This window comes from Scyliorhinus torazame, chromosome 5 (genome assembly GCF_047496885.1).
Source record: "Scyliorhinus torazame isolate Kashiwa2021f chromosome 5, sScyTor2.1, whole genome shotgun sequence".
NCBI lineage: Eukaryota > Metazoa > Chordata > Chondrichthyes > Carcharhiniformes > Scyliorhinidae > Scyliorhinus > Scyliorhinus torazame.
The window spans coordinates 105,521,303-105,539,436 of record NC_092711.1 but is presented as its reverse complement, the minus strand read 5'-3'; the positions used below and the strand labels follow the sequence as shown (position 1 = coordinate 105,539,436).

The 18,134-nt window shown below is 46.3% G+C and overlaps 1 protein-coding gene across 4 annotated transcripts in view; it reads right to left on the bottom strand.

Moving 5' to 3' along the window:
• Positions 1-6,093, bottom strand: part of LOC140421561 (uncharacterized) — a 32,394-nt gene extending 26,301 nt beyond the window's left edge. For 3 of the 4 annotated variants that reach the window (XR_011946904.1, XR_011946905.1, XM_072506347.1), the window contains exons 1-2: positions 6,029-6,093; positions 5,254-5,360 (exon numbers count right to left, since the gene is read on the bottom strand). The gene's annotated coding sequence lies outside the window, so the exon portion shown is untranslated. Of the gene's footprint in view, positions 1-4,009; positions 4,401-5,253; positions 5,361-6,028 lie in introns of those variants that run through there. The other variant, XM_072506348.1, reaches the window with a different exon arrangement.
• Positions 6,094-18,134: the final 12,041 nt, after the last annotated feature.

Genomic DNA, 18,134 nt, shown 5'->3' with positions numbered 1-18,134 from the left:
ATCCAGTGTGCCCAACACTTGCAGCCTACTTCTCCACCTTATCCCCCCCAAGTCACGTCTAATGGCATCATAATTGCCCTTCCCCCAGCTATAACTCTTGCCCTGCGGTGTATACTTATCCCTTTCCATCATTAACGTAAACGTCACCGAATTGTGGTCACTGTCCCCAAAGTGCTCTCCTACCTCCAAATCCAACACCTGGCCTGGTTCATTACCCAAAACCAAATCCAACGTGGCCTCGCCTCTTGTTGGCCTGTCAACATATTGTTTCAGGAAACCCTCCTGCACACACTGTACAAAAAACGACCCATCTATTGTACTCGAACTATATCTTTTCCAGTCAATATTTGGAAAGTTAAAGTCTCCCATAATAACTACCCTGCTACTTTCGCTCATATCCAGAATCATCTTCGCCATCCTTTCCTCTACATCCCTCGAACTATTAGGAGGCCTATAAAAAACTCCCAACAGGGTGACCTCTCCTTTCCTGTTTCTAACTTCAGCCAATACTACCTCGGAAGAAGAGTCCCCATCTAGCATCCTCTCCGCCACCGTAATACTGCTCTTGACTAGCAGCGCCACACCTCCCCCTCTTTTGCCTCCTTCTCTGAGCTTACTAAAACACCTAAACCCCGGAACCTGCAACATCCATTCCTGTCCCTGCTCTATCCATGTCTCCGAAATGGCCACAACATCGAAGTCCCAGGTACCAACCCACGCTGCCAGTTCCCCTACCTTGTTTCGTATACTCCTGGCATTGAAGTAGACACACTTCAAACCACCTACCTGAACGCTGGCCCCCTCCTGCGACGTCAAATCTGTGCTCCTGACCTCTATACTCTCATTCTCCCTTACCCTAAAACTACAATCCAGGTTCCCATGCCCCTGCTGCATTAGTTTAAACCCCCCCAAAGAGCACTAACAAATCTCCCCCCCAGGATATTTGTGCCCCTCAGGTTCAGATGTAGACCATCCTGTCTGTAGAGGTCCCACCTTCCCCAGAAAGAGCCCCAGTTATCCAAAAATCTGAAACCCTCCCGCCTGCACCATCCCTGTAGCCACGTGTTTAAATGCTCTCTCTCCCTATTCCTCATCTCACTATCACGTGGCACGGGCAACAACCCAGAGATAACAACTCTGTTTGTTCTAGTTCTGAGCTTCCATCCTAGCTCCCTGAAAGCCTGCCTGACATCCTTGTCCCCTTTCCTACCTATGTCGTTGGTGCCAATGTGGACCACGACTTGGGGCTGCTCCCCCTCCCCCCTAAGGACCCGGAAAACACGATCCGAGACATCACGTACCCTTGCACCTGGGAGGCAACATACCAAACGTGAGTCTCTCACGCTCCCACAAATCTCCTATCTGTGCCCCTGACTATAGAGTCCCCAATTACTAATGCTCTGCTCCTCTCCCCCCTTCCCTTCTGAGCAACAGGGACAGACTCCGTGCCAGAGGCCCGTACCCCATGGCTTACCCCTGGTAAGTCCCCCCCGCCACAAGTATCCAAAGCGGTATACTTGTTTCTCAGGGGAACGACCGCAGGGGATCCCTGCACTGACTGTTTTTTCCCAGTCCCTCTTACAGTTACCCACCTCTCTCCAATCTTTGGTGTAACTAATTCCCTGAAGCTGCTATCTATGACCCCTTCTGCCTCCCGAATGATCCGAAGTTCTTCCAACTCCAGCTCCAGTTCCCTAACTCGGTCTTGGAGGAGCTGGAGATGGCAGCACTTCCTGCAGGTAAAATCAGCAGGGACACTAACTGCATCCCTCACCTCAAACATCCTGCAGGAGGAACATTGTACTCCCTTCCCTGCCATTCCTCTAACTTTCTACCAAGATCTGGCTAACAACTAAATTAAATTTTTATAAAAAATAATAATAATATAATAAAAATATGGTACTTACCTCAGACCAATGGGTTTTATTATTAGGTTAGAGGAGGAGGGCGGGTGGGAGACACTACACGTGTAGTGTCTCGGGTTTCCTCTCCACCAGAATTTATTGGTGAGGGTCTTCCCAGACGTCCGCGGGTCGACTTCCTGATCCCGCCTAAAAAACTAATTTAAAGAAAAGAGAAAAAGTCTCAGCTCCTGCTGAAACTGACTCACCACTCACCAGCTGCTCTCACGCCGCCGAAATCGACTGGCCTGCCCCTGCAAAGAGAAGTGCTTTTAAAGGTTGACTTACCTCCCAGCACCCTCCTTCCGCAATGCTCCTGCTGAAACTGACTAACCAGCTGCTCTCACGCCGCCGAAATCGACTGGCCTGCCCCTGCAAAGAGAAGTGCTTTTAAAGGTTGACTTACCTCCCAGCACCCTCCTTCCGCAATGCTCCCACTGAAACTGACTAACCAGCTGCTCTCACGCCGCAGAAATCAACTGGCCTGCCCCTGCAAAGAGAAGTGCTTTTAAAGGTTGACTTACCTCCCAGCACCCTCCTTCCGCAATGCTCCCGCTGAAACTGACTAACCAGCTGCTCTCACGCCGCCGAAATCGACTGGCCTGCCCCTGCAAAGAGAAGTGCTTTTAAAGGTTGACTTACCTCCCAGCACCCTCCTTCCGCAATGCTCCCGCTGAAACTGACTAACCAGCTGCTCTCACGCCGCCGAAATCGACTGGCCTGCCCCTGCAAAGAGAAGTGCTTTTAAAGGTTGACTTACCTCCCAGCACCCTCCTTCCGCAATGCTCCCGCTGAAACTGACTAACCAGCTGCTCTCACGCCGCCGAAATCGAATGGCCTGCCCCTGCAAAGAGAAGTGCTTTTAAAGGTTGACTTACCTCCCAGCACCCTCCTTCCGCAATGCTCCCGCTGAAACTGACTCACCAGCTGCTCTCACGCCGCCGAAATCGACTGGCCTGCCCCTGCAAAGAGAAGTGCTTTTAAAGGTTGACTTACCTCCCAGCACCCTCCTTCCGCAATGCTCCCGCTGAAACTGACTAACCAGCTGCTCTCACGCCGCCGAAATCGACTCAATATGAATGTGGAATACAGGGTTAACGGTAGAGTTCTTGGCAATGTGGAGGAGCAGAGAGATCTTGGGGTCTATGTTCATACATCTGTGTACAGTTCTGGTCGCCTCATTTTGGGAAGGATGTGGAAGCTTTGGAAAAGGTGCAAAGAAGATTTACCAAGATGTTGCCTGGAATGGAGAGTAGGTCTTACGAGGAACGGTTGAGGGTGCTAGGCCTTTTCTCATTAGAACTGAGAAGGATGAGGGGCGACTTGATAGAGGTTTATAAGATGATCAGGGGGATAGATAGAGTAGACAGTCAGAGACTTTTCCCCCGGGTGGAACACACCATTACAAGGGAACATAAATTTAAGGTGAAAGGTGGAAGATATAGGAGGGATATCAGAGGTAGGATCTTTACCCAGAGAGTAGTGGGGGCATGGAATGCACTGCCTGTGGAAGTAGTTGAGTCGGAAACATTAGGGACCTTCAAGCAGCTATTGGATAGGTACATGGATACGGTAAAATGATATAGTGTAGATTTATTTGTTCTTAAGGGCAGCACGGTAGCATTGTGGATAGCACAATTGCTTCACAGCTCCAGGGTCCCAGGTTCGATTACGGCTTGGGTCACTGTCTGTGCGGAGTCTGCACGTCCTCCCCGTGTCTGCGTGGGTTTCCTCCGGGTGCTCCGGTTTCCTCCCACAGTCCAAAGATGTGCAGGTTAGGTGGATTGGCCATGATAAATTGCCCTTAGTGTCCAAAATTGCCCTTGGTGTTGGGTGGAGGTGTTGAGTTTGGGTAGGGTGCTCTTTCCAAGAGCCAGTGCAGACTCAAAGGGCCGAATGGCCTCCTTCTACACTGTAAATTCAATGTAAATCTATGATTAATTAGGACAAAGGTTCGGCTCAACATCCACGGTCAGCTGGTTGACTCTTAAAATGCTCTCTGAGGTACACTCAGTTCAAGGGCAATTAGTGCTGGGCAGTGAATGCTGGCCCAGCCAGCGACACCCACATCCCATGAATGAATACAAAAGAAAATCTGCCATCCTTACCTGGTCTGGCCGACACGATTCCAACCCACAGCAATGTGGTTGACTCTTTAAATGCCCTCCGAGATGGCCGAGCAAGTCACTCTGTTTAAGGGAAATTAGGGATGGGCAATAAATGTTGGCCCAGCCAGTGACTCCCACAAATGATTAAAATAAAATTCTGGAGACTCCAGTCAGTCAATCCGGGAGAGTTGGCATCCGGTCCAGGCTCGCAGCACATGCGCCCTGCGGCACCTTGTCCTCTGTAAAGATGGCGGCCAGTAACCCGGGCCTGTCACCGCTCAGCTCTCACTCTGTTTGGTGCTGTTTAAGACGGGACCGTTAACATTTTCCTCGGGAGTTGAAGCCTCCACGGGGTATTTATGAAGCCTCCCGGCTCACTCCGCAGCTTCTATTGCTCCCCGATCACCCACCCGCTCCAATCCTGAAAGTCGCTCGATTGTTTCTTTCCCTCTCCTCGCACGGTCAGCGACAGCCTGAACTGCGCAGGCACAAGTCACAGCCCGAACGCCGCATGCTCCAGTCACAGCCGGACTCTGCACATGGGCGAGGAGCTTCTGTCATGTGGATAGAGCACATTCTCAGCTATTACACACATTGGGTAATAAACCCACTATTGGAATGGATATGTTTGATTTAAATTATGCTTTGCGAACTGATTACGATTAGTAACATTGGGCCAAGGCAACACCCACATCCCAAGAACAAATAAAGGAAAGTTGGCAGTTAGAAAGGCAAATGCAATGTTCGCATTCATTTCAAGAGAGCTACAATACAAAATGAATGGGGATGAGAAACATATCAGCCATGATCAAATGGCAAACTCGAAAACTCGATGGGCTGAATGGCCTAATTGTGCTTCTCTATCTTTTTTTTTTAAATGAGGGAATCTCATCGAAACATTTGTAAAATAATTGTTGGAATCCATCCCAGACCTGGATACAGATCAATTGATTCTTGGAGGGGATTTCAATTGTGTTCTGGATCATAAATGGATTGGTCCAAGCTGATTCAAACACAACAAAAACATGAGAAAGGAATGAAACCGGACGGACCACCCGGCATCGACCCAGGCACCAGAAACGACAACGGCAAACCCAGCAAAGGATTTTTAAAATCTGTTCCCATCAGTAGATTGTAAAAGGATTACGGGACACAGATTTAAGATTGCGAGCAAGATCTACAGGGGAGATAGGAGGTAGACATTTTATACAGTGAGTGATAATGATATGGAATTCAATGCTTACACACAAAGGTCGATAATCTCCAGGTCCTGGTAACTCGAACAGTGGTGTTAGAATTTGATGTGAGGATTGGTTGTGGGTTTCTTGTCTGTGAATCCCTTTCTAAGCCCCTGTGAAAGAAGTTTACAAAGGCATCACTGTCAGCCCAGAAATGAAATTCAGGAAGATAAATATTTCCCCTGGCTTGAATTTGCTGTGTGTAAATCCTCCCCTACTAATCCCTTGTAAAAAGAGTTTCCAAAATTAATCACCATCAGTCCGTCATTTCATTTCATTTCACATGGGACAGAATGTCTAATAAGACAGTGAAATCCGGAGAGCAGGATTTGCTTCCTTTTCTTTAACAGCCTCCCCGAACAGGCGCCGGAATATGGCGACTAGGGACTTTTCACAGTAACTTCATTTGAAGCCTACTTGTGACAAGCGATTTTCATTTCATTCATTTTCAGCTCTGCCACCGCTTCGCATCATCAACAAGACATTGGGACTCAAAGACTAATCCAGGTTGATGGACAAGTTGTCTCCAATCTGAACAATGGGGAACAAGCTCCTCCCACTCATTGAAACATCGCACCCGACAAACGCGCATGCGCCCTGATGCACATCCAATCAAGATGGCGGCCGTTAACCCGAGCCGAAGATGAGGAGCTGCAGCCCCGCTCGGTACAAACGGGGTCCCGTAAACCTTTCCGAGGTTTGCGATTTCAACAACTTTACACAACGTTTCCGCCCGCTCCCGCGATCTCTCGCTCCCTCCATATTGTTAAACGCCTCTTACCAATTTACGATCTAAAAAAGACTTCCTTCTCCATCGCCATTACCCACACTGCGCATGCTTCAATCACAGCGGGCCCGCCCCTCATTTACTCCGATTGGTTGGAGGACTCGCTGCCCCCGGTCGGTCGTCCAGTCCCGCCCCTCCTCTTCCTATTGGTCCGGAGCTGCCGTCAATCACCTGGGCATTGTGAGGCAGATTTCAGGCTGACTCGCTGATTGTTCAATAATCATAGAGGTGCAATCATAGAATTTACAGTGCAGAAGGAGGCCATTCGGCCCATCGAGTCTGCACCGGCTCTTTGAAAGAGCACCCTACTTAAGCCCATACCTCCACCCTATCCCTAACATACAAAGTAGCAAAGATCAGTGGGAGACTAGAGGACTGGGAAATCTTTAGGGGGCAACAGAAAGCTACTAAAAAAGCTATAAAGAAGAGTAAGATAGATTATGAGAGTAAACTTGCTCAGAATATAAAAACAGATAGTAAAAGTTTCTACAAATACATAAAACAAAAAAGAGTGGCTAAGGTAAATATTGGTCCTTTAGAGGATGAGAAGGGAGATTTAATAATGGGAGATGAGGAAATGGCTGAGGAACTGAACAGGTTTTTTGGGTCGGTCTTCACAGTGGAAGACACAAATAACATGCCAGTGACTGATGGAAATGTGGCTATGACAGGTGAGGACCTTGAGAGGATTGATATCACCAAGGAGGTACTGATGGGCAAGCTAATGGGGCTAAAGGTAGACAAGTCTCCTGGACCAGATGGAATGCATCCCAGAGTGCTAAAAGAGATGGCTAGGGAAATTGCAAATGCACTAGTGATAATTTACCAAAATTCACTCGACTCTGGGGTGGTTCCGGCGGATTGGAAATTAGCAAACGTGACACCACTGTTTAAAAAAGGAGTTAGGCAGAAAGCGGGTAATTATAGGCCAGTGAGTTTAACTTCGGTAGTAGGGAAGATGCTGGAATCTATCATCAAGGAAGAAATAGCGAGGCATCTGGATGGAAATTGTCCCATTGGACAGACGCAGCATGGGTTCATAAAGGGCAGGTCGTGCCTAACTAATTTAGTGGAATTGTTTGAGGACATTAACAGTGCGGTAGATAACGGGGAGCCAATGGATGTGGTATATCTGGATTTCCAGAAAGCCTTTGACAAGGTGCCACACAAAAGGTTGTTGCATAAGATAAAGATGCATGGCATTAAGGGGAAAATAGTAGCATGGATAGAGGATTGGTTAATTAATAGAAAGCAAAGAGTGGGGATTAATGGGTGTTTCTCTGGTTGGCAATCAGTAGCTAGTGGTGTCCCTCAGGGATCAGTGTTGGGCCCACAACTGTTCACAATTTACATAGATGATTTGGAGTTGGGACCAAGGGCAATGTGTCCAAGTTTGCAGACGACACTAAGATAAGTGGTAAAACAAAAAGTGCAGAGGATACTGGAAGTCTGCAGAGGGATTTGGATAGTCTAAGTGAATGGGCTAGGGTCTGGCAGATGGAATACAATGTTGACAAATGTGAGGTTATCCATTTTGGTAGGAATAACAGCAAAAGGGATTATTATTTAAATGATAAAATATTAAAACATGCTGCTGTGCAGAGAGACCTGGGTGTGCTAGTGCATGAGTCGCAGAAAGTTGGTTTTCAGGTGTAACAGGTGATTAAGAAGGCAAATTGAATTTTGTCCTTCATTGCTAGAGGGATGGAGTTTAAGACTAGGGAGGTTCTGCTGCAATTGTATAAGGTGTTCGTGAGGCCACACCTGGAGTATTGTGTTCAGTTTTGGTCTCCTTACTTGAGAAAGGACGTACTGGCACTGGAGGGTGTACAGAGGAGATTCACTAGGTTAATCCCAGAACTGAAGGGGTTGGATTACGAGGAGAGGTTGAGTAGACTGGGACTGTACTCGTTGGAATTTAGAAGGATGAGGGGGGATCTTATAGAAACATATAAAATTATGAAGGGAATAGATAGGATAGATGCGGGCAGGTTGTTTCCACTGGCGGGTGAAAGCAGAACTAGGGGGCATAGCCTCAAAATAAGGGGAAGTAGATTTAGGACTGAGTTTAGGAGGAACTTCTTCACCCAACGGGTTGTGAATCTATGGAATTCCTTGCCCAGTGAAGCAGTAGAGGCTCCTTCATTAAATGTTTTTAAGATAACGATAGATAGTTTTTTGAAGAATAAAGGGATTAAGGGTTATGGTGTTCGGGCCGGAAAGTGGAGCTGAGTCCACAAAAGATCAGCCATGATCTCATTGAATGGCGGAGCAGGCTCGAGGGGCCAGATGGCCGACTCCTGCTCCGAGTTCTTTTGTTCTTATCCCTGTAACCCCTCAACCCCATCTAACGTAAGGGCAATTTAGCATGGCCAATCCACCTAACCTGCGCATCTTTGGACTGTGGGAGGAAACCGGAGCACCCGGAGGAAGCCCACGCAGACACGGGGAGAACGGGCAGTCTCTGCACAGGCAGTGACACTTTGGTTGGGACTTGCTGATTTTGGTCTTTTATTTTGACTGGGCCACAACTTGGGGAAAGCAAGAGAGGAAAGAAGGTTCAATAGAAACTAGAATGATCTGTTGTGAATTTCTATCCTATTCGTACAGTGATCATTTTTGTAAACTTCTTTTTCGGGGCATTAGGACGGGAGGATTGGCAGCTGGACAACTTGAACCAAATACAACATCAAGATCTGACAGTCACTCAATTCATTAGGATCTAAATATCACAAACTGTCAATGTGCTTGTCTGTTCTGACTGTGGGAAGAGATTTCAAACATCAGTGTGACTGGAAAAGCCCCGAGACACACACACACCAGAGTGGGAGTGTTCCAGTGAACTGATGTCTCGGATCGTGTTTTCCGGGTCCTTAGGGGGGAGGGGGAGCAGCCCCAAGTCGTGGTCCACATTGGCACTAACGACATAGGTAGGAAAGGGGACAAGGATGTCAGGCAGGCTTTCAGGGAGCTAGGATGGAAGCTCAGAACGAGAACAAACAGAGTTGTTATCTCTGGGCTGTTGCCCGTGCCACGTGATAATGAGATGAGGAATAGGGAGAGAGAGCAATTAAACACGTGGCTACAGGGATGGTGCAGGCGGGAGGGATTCAGATTTCTGGATAACTGGGGCTCTTTCTGGGGAAGGTGGGACCTCTACAGACAGGATGGTCTACATCTGAACCTGAGGGGCACAAATATCCTGGGGGGGAGATTTGTTAGTGCTCTTTGGGGGGGGTTTAAACTAATGCAGCAGGGGCATGGGAACCTGGATTGTAGTTTTAGGGTACGGGAGAATGAGAGTATAAAGGTCAGGAGCACAGATTTGACTTCGCAGGAAGGGGCCAGTGTTCAGGTAGGTGGTTTGAAGTGTGTCTACTTCAATGCCAGGAGTATACGAAATAAGGTAGGGGAACTGGCAGCATGGGTTGGGACCTGGGACTTCGATGTTGTGGCCATTTCGGAGACATGGATAGAGCAGGGACAGGAATGGATGTTGCAGGTTCCGGGGTTTAGGTGTTTTTGTAAACTCAGAGAAAGAGGCAAAAGAGGGGGAGGTGTGGCGCTGCTAGTCAAGAACAGTATTACGGTGGCGGAGAGGATGCTAGATGGGGACTCTTCGTCCGAGGTAGTATGGGCTGAGGTTAGAAACAGGAAAGGAGAGGTCACCCTGTTGGGAGTTTTCTATAGGCCTCCAAATAGTGCTAGGGATGTAGAGGAAAGGATGGCGAAGATGATTCTGGATAAGAGCGAAAGTAACAGGGTAGTTATTATGGGAGATTTTAACTTTCCAAATATTGACTGGAAAAGATATAGTTCGAGTACATTAGATGGGTCGTTTTTTGTACAATGTGTGCAGGAGGGTTTCCTGACACAATATATTGACAGGCCAACAAGAGGCAAGGCAACTTTGGATTTGGTGTTGGGCACACTGGATAAGTGGAGCTTGTCCAAGCGTGTTCTTGATAAGTACGTACCGGTCAGGCAGGGAGCAAGGCGTAGAGCGAGGGAACCGTGGTTTACCAAAGAAGTGGAATCTCTTGTTAAGAGGAAGAAGGAGGCCTATGTGAAGATGGGGTGTGAAGTTTCAGTTGGGGCGATTGATAGTTACAAGGTAGCGAGGAAGGATCTAAAGAGAGAGCTAAGACGAGCAAGGAGGGGACATGAGAAGTATTTGGCAGGTAGGATCAAGGAAAACCCAAAAGCTTTATATAGGTATGTCAGGAATAAAAGAATGACTAGGGTAAGAGTAGGGCCAGTCAAGGACAGGGATGGGAAGTTGTGTGTGGAGTCTGAAGAGATAGGCGAGATACTAAATGAATATTTTTCGTCAGTATTCACTCAGGAAAAAGATAATGTTGTGGAGGGGAATGCTGAGACCCAGGCTATTAGAATAGATGGCATTGAGGTACATAGGGAAGAGGTGTTGGCAATTCTGGACAGGCTGAAAATAGATAAGTCCCCGGGGCCTGATGGGATTTATCCTAGGATTCTCTGGGAAGTCAGGGAAGAGATTGCTGGGCCTTTGGCTTTGATTTTTATGTCATCATTGGCTACAGGAATAGTGCCAGAGGACTGGAGGATAGCAAATGTGGTCCCTTTGTTCAAGAAGGGGAGTAGAGACAACCCCGGCAACTATAGACCGGTGAGCCTCATGTCTGTTGTGGGTAAAGTCTTGGAGGGGATTATAAGAGACAAGATTTATAATCATCTAGATAGGAATAATATGATCAGGGATAGTCAGCATGGCTTTGTGAAGGGTAGGTCATGCCTCACAAACCTTATCGAGTTCGTTGAGAAGGTGACTGAACAGGTAAACGACGGTAGAGCAGTTGATGTGGTGTATATGGATTTCAGTAAAGCGTTTGGTAAGGTTCCCCACGGTTGGCTATTGCAGAAAGGACGGAGGCTGGGGATTGAGGGTGATTTAGGGATGTGGATCAGAAATTGGCTAGCTGAAAGAAGACAGAGTGTGGTGGTTGATGGGAAATGTTCAGAATGGAGTTCAGTTACAAGTGGCGTACCACAAGGATCTGTTCTGGGGCCGTTGCTGTTTGTCATTTTTATCAATGACCTAGAGGAGGGCGCAGAAGGGTGGGTGAGTAAATTTGCAGACGACACTAAAGTCGGTGGTGTTGTCGACAGTGCGGAACGATGTAGCAGGTTACAGAGGGACATAGATAAGCTGCAGAGCTGGGCTGAGAGGTGGCAAATGGAGTTTAATGTAGAGAAATGTCAGGTGATCCACTTTGGAAGGAATAACAGGAATGCGGAATATTTGGCTAATGGTAAAGTTCTTGGAAGTGTGGATGAGCAGAGGGATCTAGGTGTCCATGTACATAGATTCCTGAAAGTTGCCACCCAGGTTGATAGGGTTGTGAAAAAGGCCTATGGAGTGTTGGCCTTTATTGGTAGAGGGATTGAGTTCCGCAGTCATGAGGTTATGTTGGAGCTGTACAAAACTCTGGTACGGCCGCATTTGGAGTATTGCGTACAGTTCTGGTCACCGCATTACAGGAAGAACATGGAAGCTTTGGAGCGGGTGCAGAGGAGATTTACCAGGATGTTGCCGAGTATGGAGGGAAAATCTTATGAGGAAAGGCTGATGGACTTGAGGTTGTTTTCGTTAGAGAGAAGAAGGTTAAGAGGAGACTTAATAGAGGCATGCAAAATGATCAGGGGGTTAGATTGGGTGGACAGTGAGAGCCTTCTCCCGTGGATGGAAATGGCTAGCACGAGGGGACATAGCTTTAAACTGAGGGGTAATAGATATAGGACAGAGGTCAGAGGTAGCTTCTTTACGCAAAGAGTGGTGAGGCCATGGAATGCCCTACCTGCAACAGTAGTGAACTCGCCAACATTGAGGGCATTTAAAAGTTTTTTGGATAAGCATATGGATGATAATGGCATAGTGTAGGTTAGATGGCTTTTGTTTTGGTGCAACATCGAGGGCCGAAGGGCCTGAACTGCGCTGTATCGTTCTATGTATGGGGCAGCACGGTAGCATAGTGGTTAGCATAATTGCTTAACAGCTCCAGGGTCCCAGGTTCGATTCCTGGCTTGGGTCACTGTCTGTGTGGAGTCTGCACATTCTCCCCGTGTGTGCGTGGGTTTCCTCCGGATGCTCCGGTTTCCTCCCACAGTCCAAAGACGTGCAGGTTAGGTGGATTTGCCATACTAAATTGCCCTTAGTGTCCAAAAATTGGCCTTAGGGTTGGTTGAGTGGGGTTACTGGGTTATGGGGATAGGGTGGTGTGGGCCTTGATAGGGTGCTCTTTCCAAGAGCCGGTGCAGACTCGATGGGCCGAATGGCCTCCTTCTGCCTGTAAATTCTATGATTCTATGTTCTATGACTGTGGAAAGAGCTTTAACCAGTTACACAGTCTGAAAAATCATTTTGTTTCCTCTTCTGGGAGAGTCTGAGTCCAGAGGGCATAATCTCAGAGTAAGGGATCTCAAATTTAGGACAGAGATTAGGAGACATTTCTTCCATCAAAGGGCAGTGAATCTGTGGAATTCTTCAGCTGTGAAATCAATCTGTCTCTGGAGTTAACCATAAAAAGGCAAAGGTGAAGGTGTCTTGACCCGGATGGGCCGCTTGGTGGCGCAGTGGCGCTTTCACTGAGGGGCCATGAGTTCAGACAGGTCTGGTGAGAAATATCTGTCTGGGAAAGGGGAGACAACTGTATAATCGGGGAAATGGAGCGGTGCCGATGGACCTCAGAGAAAGGAGTTCTGATTAGTCTTATTTTCTTGATTTTTCATTCAATTTCAGAGAAAATATTACACAAAACTTTAATTTGATGTTTACAAAAGGGAACATAACGATTGAGGGTCACAGTAAGAACAAAACACATGCCCTCTGAGCTGCCAAATGTATGTACAACTGTAACAGACACCAGAAAGAGAGAACAGGAGCTCAACATAAAGGGAAGGCAACAGTTGTGAATAAGTACGAGATACATTACTTATTTAGACATGACAGTGAGAGAAATTATTAGCTATAATTACATTACAGCCAAAATTATCTCGTACATTTTAAACTGAAAAACAGAAATACTGTCGATGATTGTCTCAGTTACAGATGCAGAATAATAAACTGAGAGAATTTTACTGTTAGAGTCACCAAGAGTAGATATTGTATTTGTGTCACACACAGATCATAATAAACAGCTGAGGAAAATCTACAGCGCCCGAAAGTCAACCGATCATTTGATCTGTAAAAGAAAGAGAAAATGATGAAGCAGATGTTTATGATCGGGAACATTGATGTTAGAGTTTTTAATCAATCAAACATTTATAGATTTTTTTAAACGGCTTCTGTCAGTTTGAAGTGTGAGTGGATTGAATCTTCTCACCTTCACCAGAGTGACTGCAGCGCTGTAGGAAATGCTCAGGAAGAACAGGGTGATGAATGAGGAAGCGGTTGTCCAGATGTTCCCGTTATCATCCTCATAGTCTTGAGTCCAGCTGTGGTCTGTGGTATCTATGAGGATAAAGCCAAATAAATATAATCAGACTGTTTATTAATCATGGATATATTTTTAATATTCTCGTTTCATTTTCTCCCGCTGCTAATTCATTCTTTAATATATTTGTCATTGCATATCTACTGTTGAGTTTGTGACACTCAGAAATCGATCTGTGTAACTTAATTTTTCCAATTAAGGGGCAATTTGGCGTGGCCAATCCACCTACCCTGCACAACTTTGTGTTGTGGGGGTGAGACCCATAGGTCACAGGGAGAATGTGCAAACTCCACTGGGACAGAGACCCAGGAGTGGGATCAAACCCAGGTCCTTGGCACTGTGAGGCAGCAGTGCTAACCATAGCATCACCGTGCCGCCCTTGCCTGACGTTTGTGTTTGTTCTTTAGCTTTTGTGTCTGTGTAGATGCAAATTCGTGTTTCTTTACTCTTCTTTTGTGTGTCCCGATGTCTTTATAAGTGTAATTGTGTGTGTTCCTGTGTCAATGAGTATTGATCTGTGTATTTGTGTGTCAGCGTCTGTATGTGAACTTTGTTTATCTTCTGTCAATGTGTAGATATGAGTGTTTTATTGTGCGTGTTGAAGTCTATGTTTATATATTAATGCCTGTGTTAATATAAGTTTATACTTCCCTGCCCAGTAATAAAAGTGTTAATGTGTCTTTATACGTTCAACATGCATGTCAGTGTCTTAATGTTTGTGTCTGGATAAGTGCGTTTGTGTGTTTGTTGATGTGTGTATTTCATCATAGAATCATCATCGTATAATCCCTACTCTGCTGAACGAGGCTATTCGGCCCATTGAGTCTGCACCGACCCACCAAAAGAGCACTCTACCTGAACGCATGCTCCTGCCCTAACCCCAGAACCTCGTAACCCCACCAAATGTTGTGGGTACTCAGGGATAATATAGCATGGCCAATCCACCTAACCTGCACATATTTAGTTTGCGGGAGGGAACCGGATTATGCGGAGGAAACAGGAATAGACACGGGAAAACGTGGAAACTCCACACAGACAATCACTAAAGGCTGGAATTGAACCCGGGTTTATGTAGCTGTGAGGCAGCAGTGCTATTTATCCGTTGGTGATTGTTTATAACTATCTATTGATGTGTATTGATGCCTCTATGTGCACTAATGTATGTTTGTGCTAGCATGTGTATGAGTATGCTAATATGTGACCACGTGTGCCCATAAGTGTGTTAGTGTGGATTATTGACTCTGTTTGAATGGAAAAAATTGTGTCATCGTGAAATTCTGCTAATGTACATGTTATTGGTTACATTTGTGTTTCATATTCTGTCAGCTTGCTTGTCTCGTTTCATATGTTTGTGTGTCAGTGTGAACATGTGGTTGTATGTGTCTGTTTGTATACATTTGTGTAGCCGCTTGTGTGTGTGGATTAGTGTGTGTATGTGTATTTGCACGTGTGTCAGTGTGTGTATAAACGTGTGCTTTTTTGTGTTTATGTGCATGTTTGTGAATTTTTGCGCACGTTTGCGTGTGTTTTTGTGCCTGGGTGTATGTTTATGCATGTGTTTCTGTGTGTGTGTCTATATGTGTGTTTGTGTCTACGTGTGAGCGTGTGTATGTTTGTGGGTCTGTGTACATGTGTGTGTCGTGTTTGTGTCTGTTTATTTGTCTGTGTATTTGTATCAGCTGCCTGTAGCTTTGCCAGTTGTGGGTATTATTGGTACCGATGTAGAATATGTTGAACTTTCTGCTATAAATGTGTTTTCTGTGAGTTGCAAGCTGACATCAGGTGACCTAATGCAAAAATACAAGGAAGCGCCTCAGGAGAGAACAGTGAAACCCCAGGGAGAATTCAATCACCAGTCTGGATTTGGATTATGGGGAGTCAGTTTTAGCAGACGGATAAGAGGAACAATGGGACTTTAAAAAATGCATCTTGATCATGATGGCCTTTTAAACCCTTCAGCCAGTAAGCTACATGACGTCTTGTAATGTCAGTAACTGAGTTCTTAGTCTAGAGAACCGTTTACTTCCAAACTCCCTGCTTGGGGACTGGGAGGATATTGAGTTAATAATCTCCCTCTCTCTGGTCAGCTCAGCAAATTGCCTTTGGGATCTCCCTGTTGGAGGTGGTGAGACAGAGAGTTCACTCATCACCTTCCTCCTCTTTGGTCGGGAATGTGGAGGTAAAATGGGTTAGTATTGGCCCTTTGCTCTCTTTGTTGGGGAAGTGTGGGTACAGTAAATTAAATAATGCCGCTCCACTCATTGTTGGAAGCATGTGCGCAGTGGATTAACTAATGCCCACCCCCCTCTCATTGTTGGAAGCGGATGGACAGTGGATTAACTCAGCCCCTCCCCCTCTCTCTGTTGGGGAAGTGGGGGTACAGTGTGTTAACTGATGCCCCTCCCCTCTTTGGTGGGCAAGTGGAGGTACAGTGCATTAAGTAATGCCCCTCCCCCTCTCTCTGTTGGGGAAGTGGGGGTACAGTGTGTAAGCTAATGCCCCTCCCCCTCTCTTTGTTGGGAAGTGGGGGTACAGTGGATTAACTAATGCCCCTGCCCTCTCTTTGCTGGTGAAGTGGGGGACAGTGGATTAACAATTTCACTTTCCCCTCTCTTTGACTGGGGATTGTTGGTCCATGTTTCTGTGTGACCCTCAATTCAGTTCCCAGTGGGTGTGATACAGCAACTTAAAGCTGACATAAATTTTAAAGGGATGGACAATGAGCGATGCAGGAACACCGAGATCTAAATGTGATGTATTTGTTTGTCTGAAATGGGGAATTGTCCGATTTCTCCTCAGCCGGAGGAAAGTAAATTAATCCTGTAATGAATGAGTTTCATTCTGTCTCTAACCCAGGGTGCATCTGAGCTGGGAGCTCTGGTTATATCAGACTTGGGGCCGAGACCTGTAGAAATCCGGGTCACGTTGAACAGATCTGATATCAGCAAAGTGGAAGCGCCATTAATTAAGCGGCTGTGCATTTAAATCACAATTGGAGGAAAAAGTTTTTATTATTTTTATTTTAGTTCGAAATGCAATTGATAGATTCTCATTGACATGAATTAACGGTGTCCATCAGAGCGAGGGAAATGTTCACAAAACTGGGTTTACCGCTGGATTTATCAACCGTTCTGTTGATGATCTTCAAGGGGATGGCTTCATGTCCCACCACACAGGAGTAAGAAGCGCCGCTGGCCCACTCCTCCGCTGCAATGGATAACAGGCTGTACATGAAGAAGGAGCTATTGCCGTTCTCCGCCATCACCTCGGTGTTCTTGTAGTTCCCGGGACTCACCGGCTTGTCATTGACGGTCCACTTGACGAAGATCTCTCGGGGGGAGAAACCTCTCACTAAGCAGCTGAGGGAGACGAATCTCTGAGCGGAGACGTCTTCAGCCGAGGGCAGGAGGACAGAGACGGACGGTTCCCGCGGGTTGGGATCTGCAGAAAATGTACAATAAATGTTAATAAAATGGGGAATTCCGGAGACAATGGAACCGCGGGTTAGATGTGAGAGAAATGTGTTTTGTGTTGGATTTTAAAGGTTTCCATTTCCCAGTTTGGGATCTGTCCGGTTTCCCAGCTCGGAGCTGAGGTGGACACAATCCTTTACCCTGAAAATTTACGGAAGTTGAATTCGAAAGTTTCAGAAAGCGTACAGCAGGGAAACAGGCCATTCGGCCCAACTGCTCTGTGCTGGTGTATAAACTCCACTCCAGGCTCCTCCCACCTTACCCCAAGAGGATTGGAAAACTGCCAATGTAACACCCTTATTCAAAAGGGAGGGAGTCAAAAACAGGTAACGATAGGTAACCTTAATAGCTGAGCATTTAAGCATACAGAGTATAATCACGCTGGGTCTGCCCGGCTTCGTGAAGGGTAAATCATGCCTGACAAATTTATTGCAATTCTTTGAGGTGATAACGAGAAAGCTGGAGAGAGGGGGGCCAGTAGATTTAATATACATGAATTTCAAAACTGTGTTTAATAAGTGAATGTACTATTGCCATGGCTGCAGATATAAAAATAGAAAGGCAAGTGGTGAGGATTACAGAATATCCACAGAGGGACAGAGACAGCGTAACTTACTGAGTAAAAACTTGGCAGATGGAACATAATGTAGGAAAATGTGAGGTTAGACACTTTGGTCGGAGGAAGTACATAACGGAATATTATTCAGATGAAGAAAAACTGGAGAAAGCTGAAGTAACGGGGGAATTGGGGGTCCTCGTGCAGAAACCACACAAAGCAAGTTCTGCAGGTAATATGGAGACAAATTGAATGTTGACATTTATTTCAAAGGGGATAGAATGTAAACATGGGGAAGTCGAGCTAAAACTATACAAGGCGTTAGTTAGACTGCACCTGGTATACTTTGAATCGTTTTGTTGCCCTTATCTAAGGAAGACAGATTGGTTTTGAAGGCAGTGTAGAGAAGGATCACGAGGTTAATCGCGAGTATGGAGGGATTTTCTTATGGGGAGAGGGTAAGTAGGTTGGGCTGTACTTATTGGAGTTTAGAGGAATAAAGGAGGCCTAATTGAGACATGAAAGATTCTCCGGGAGCTTCTTAGGATAGACGTTGAGGGGTTGTTTTCCCCTGTGGGAGCGTCTGGGAGCAGCATGCAGGA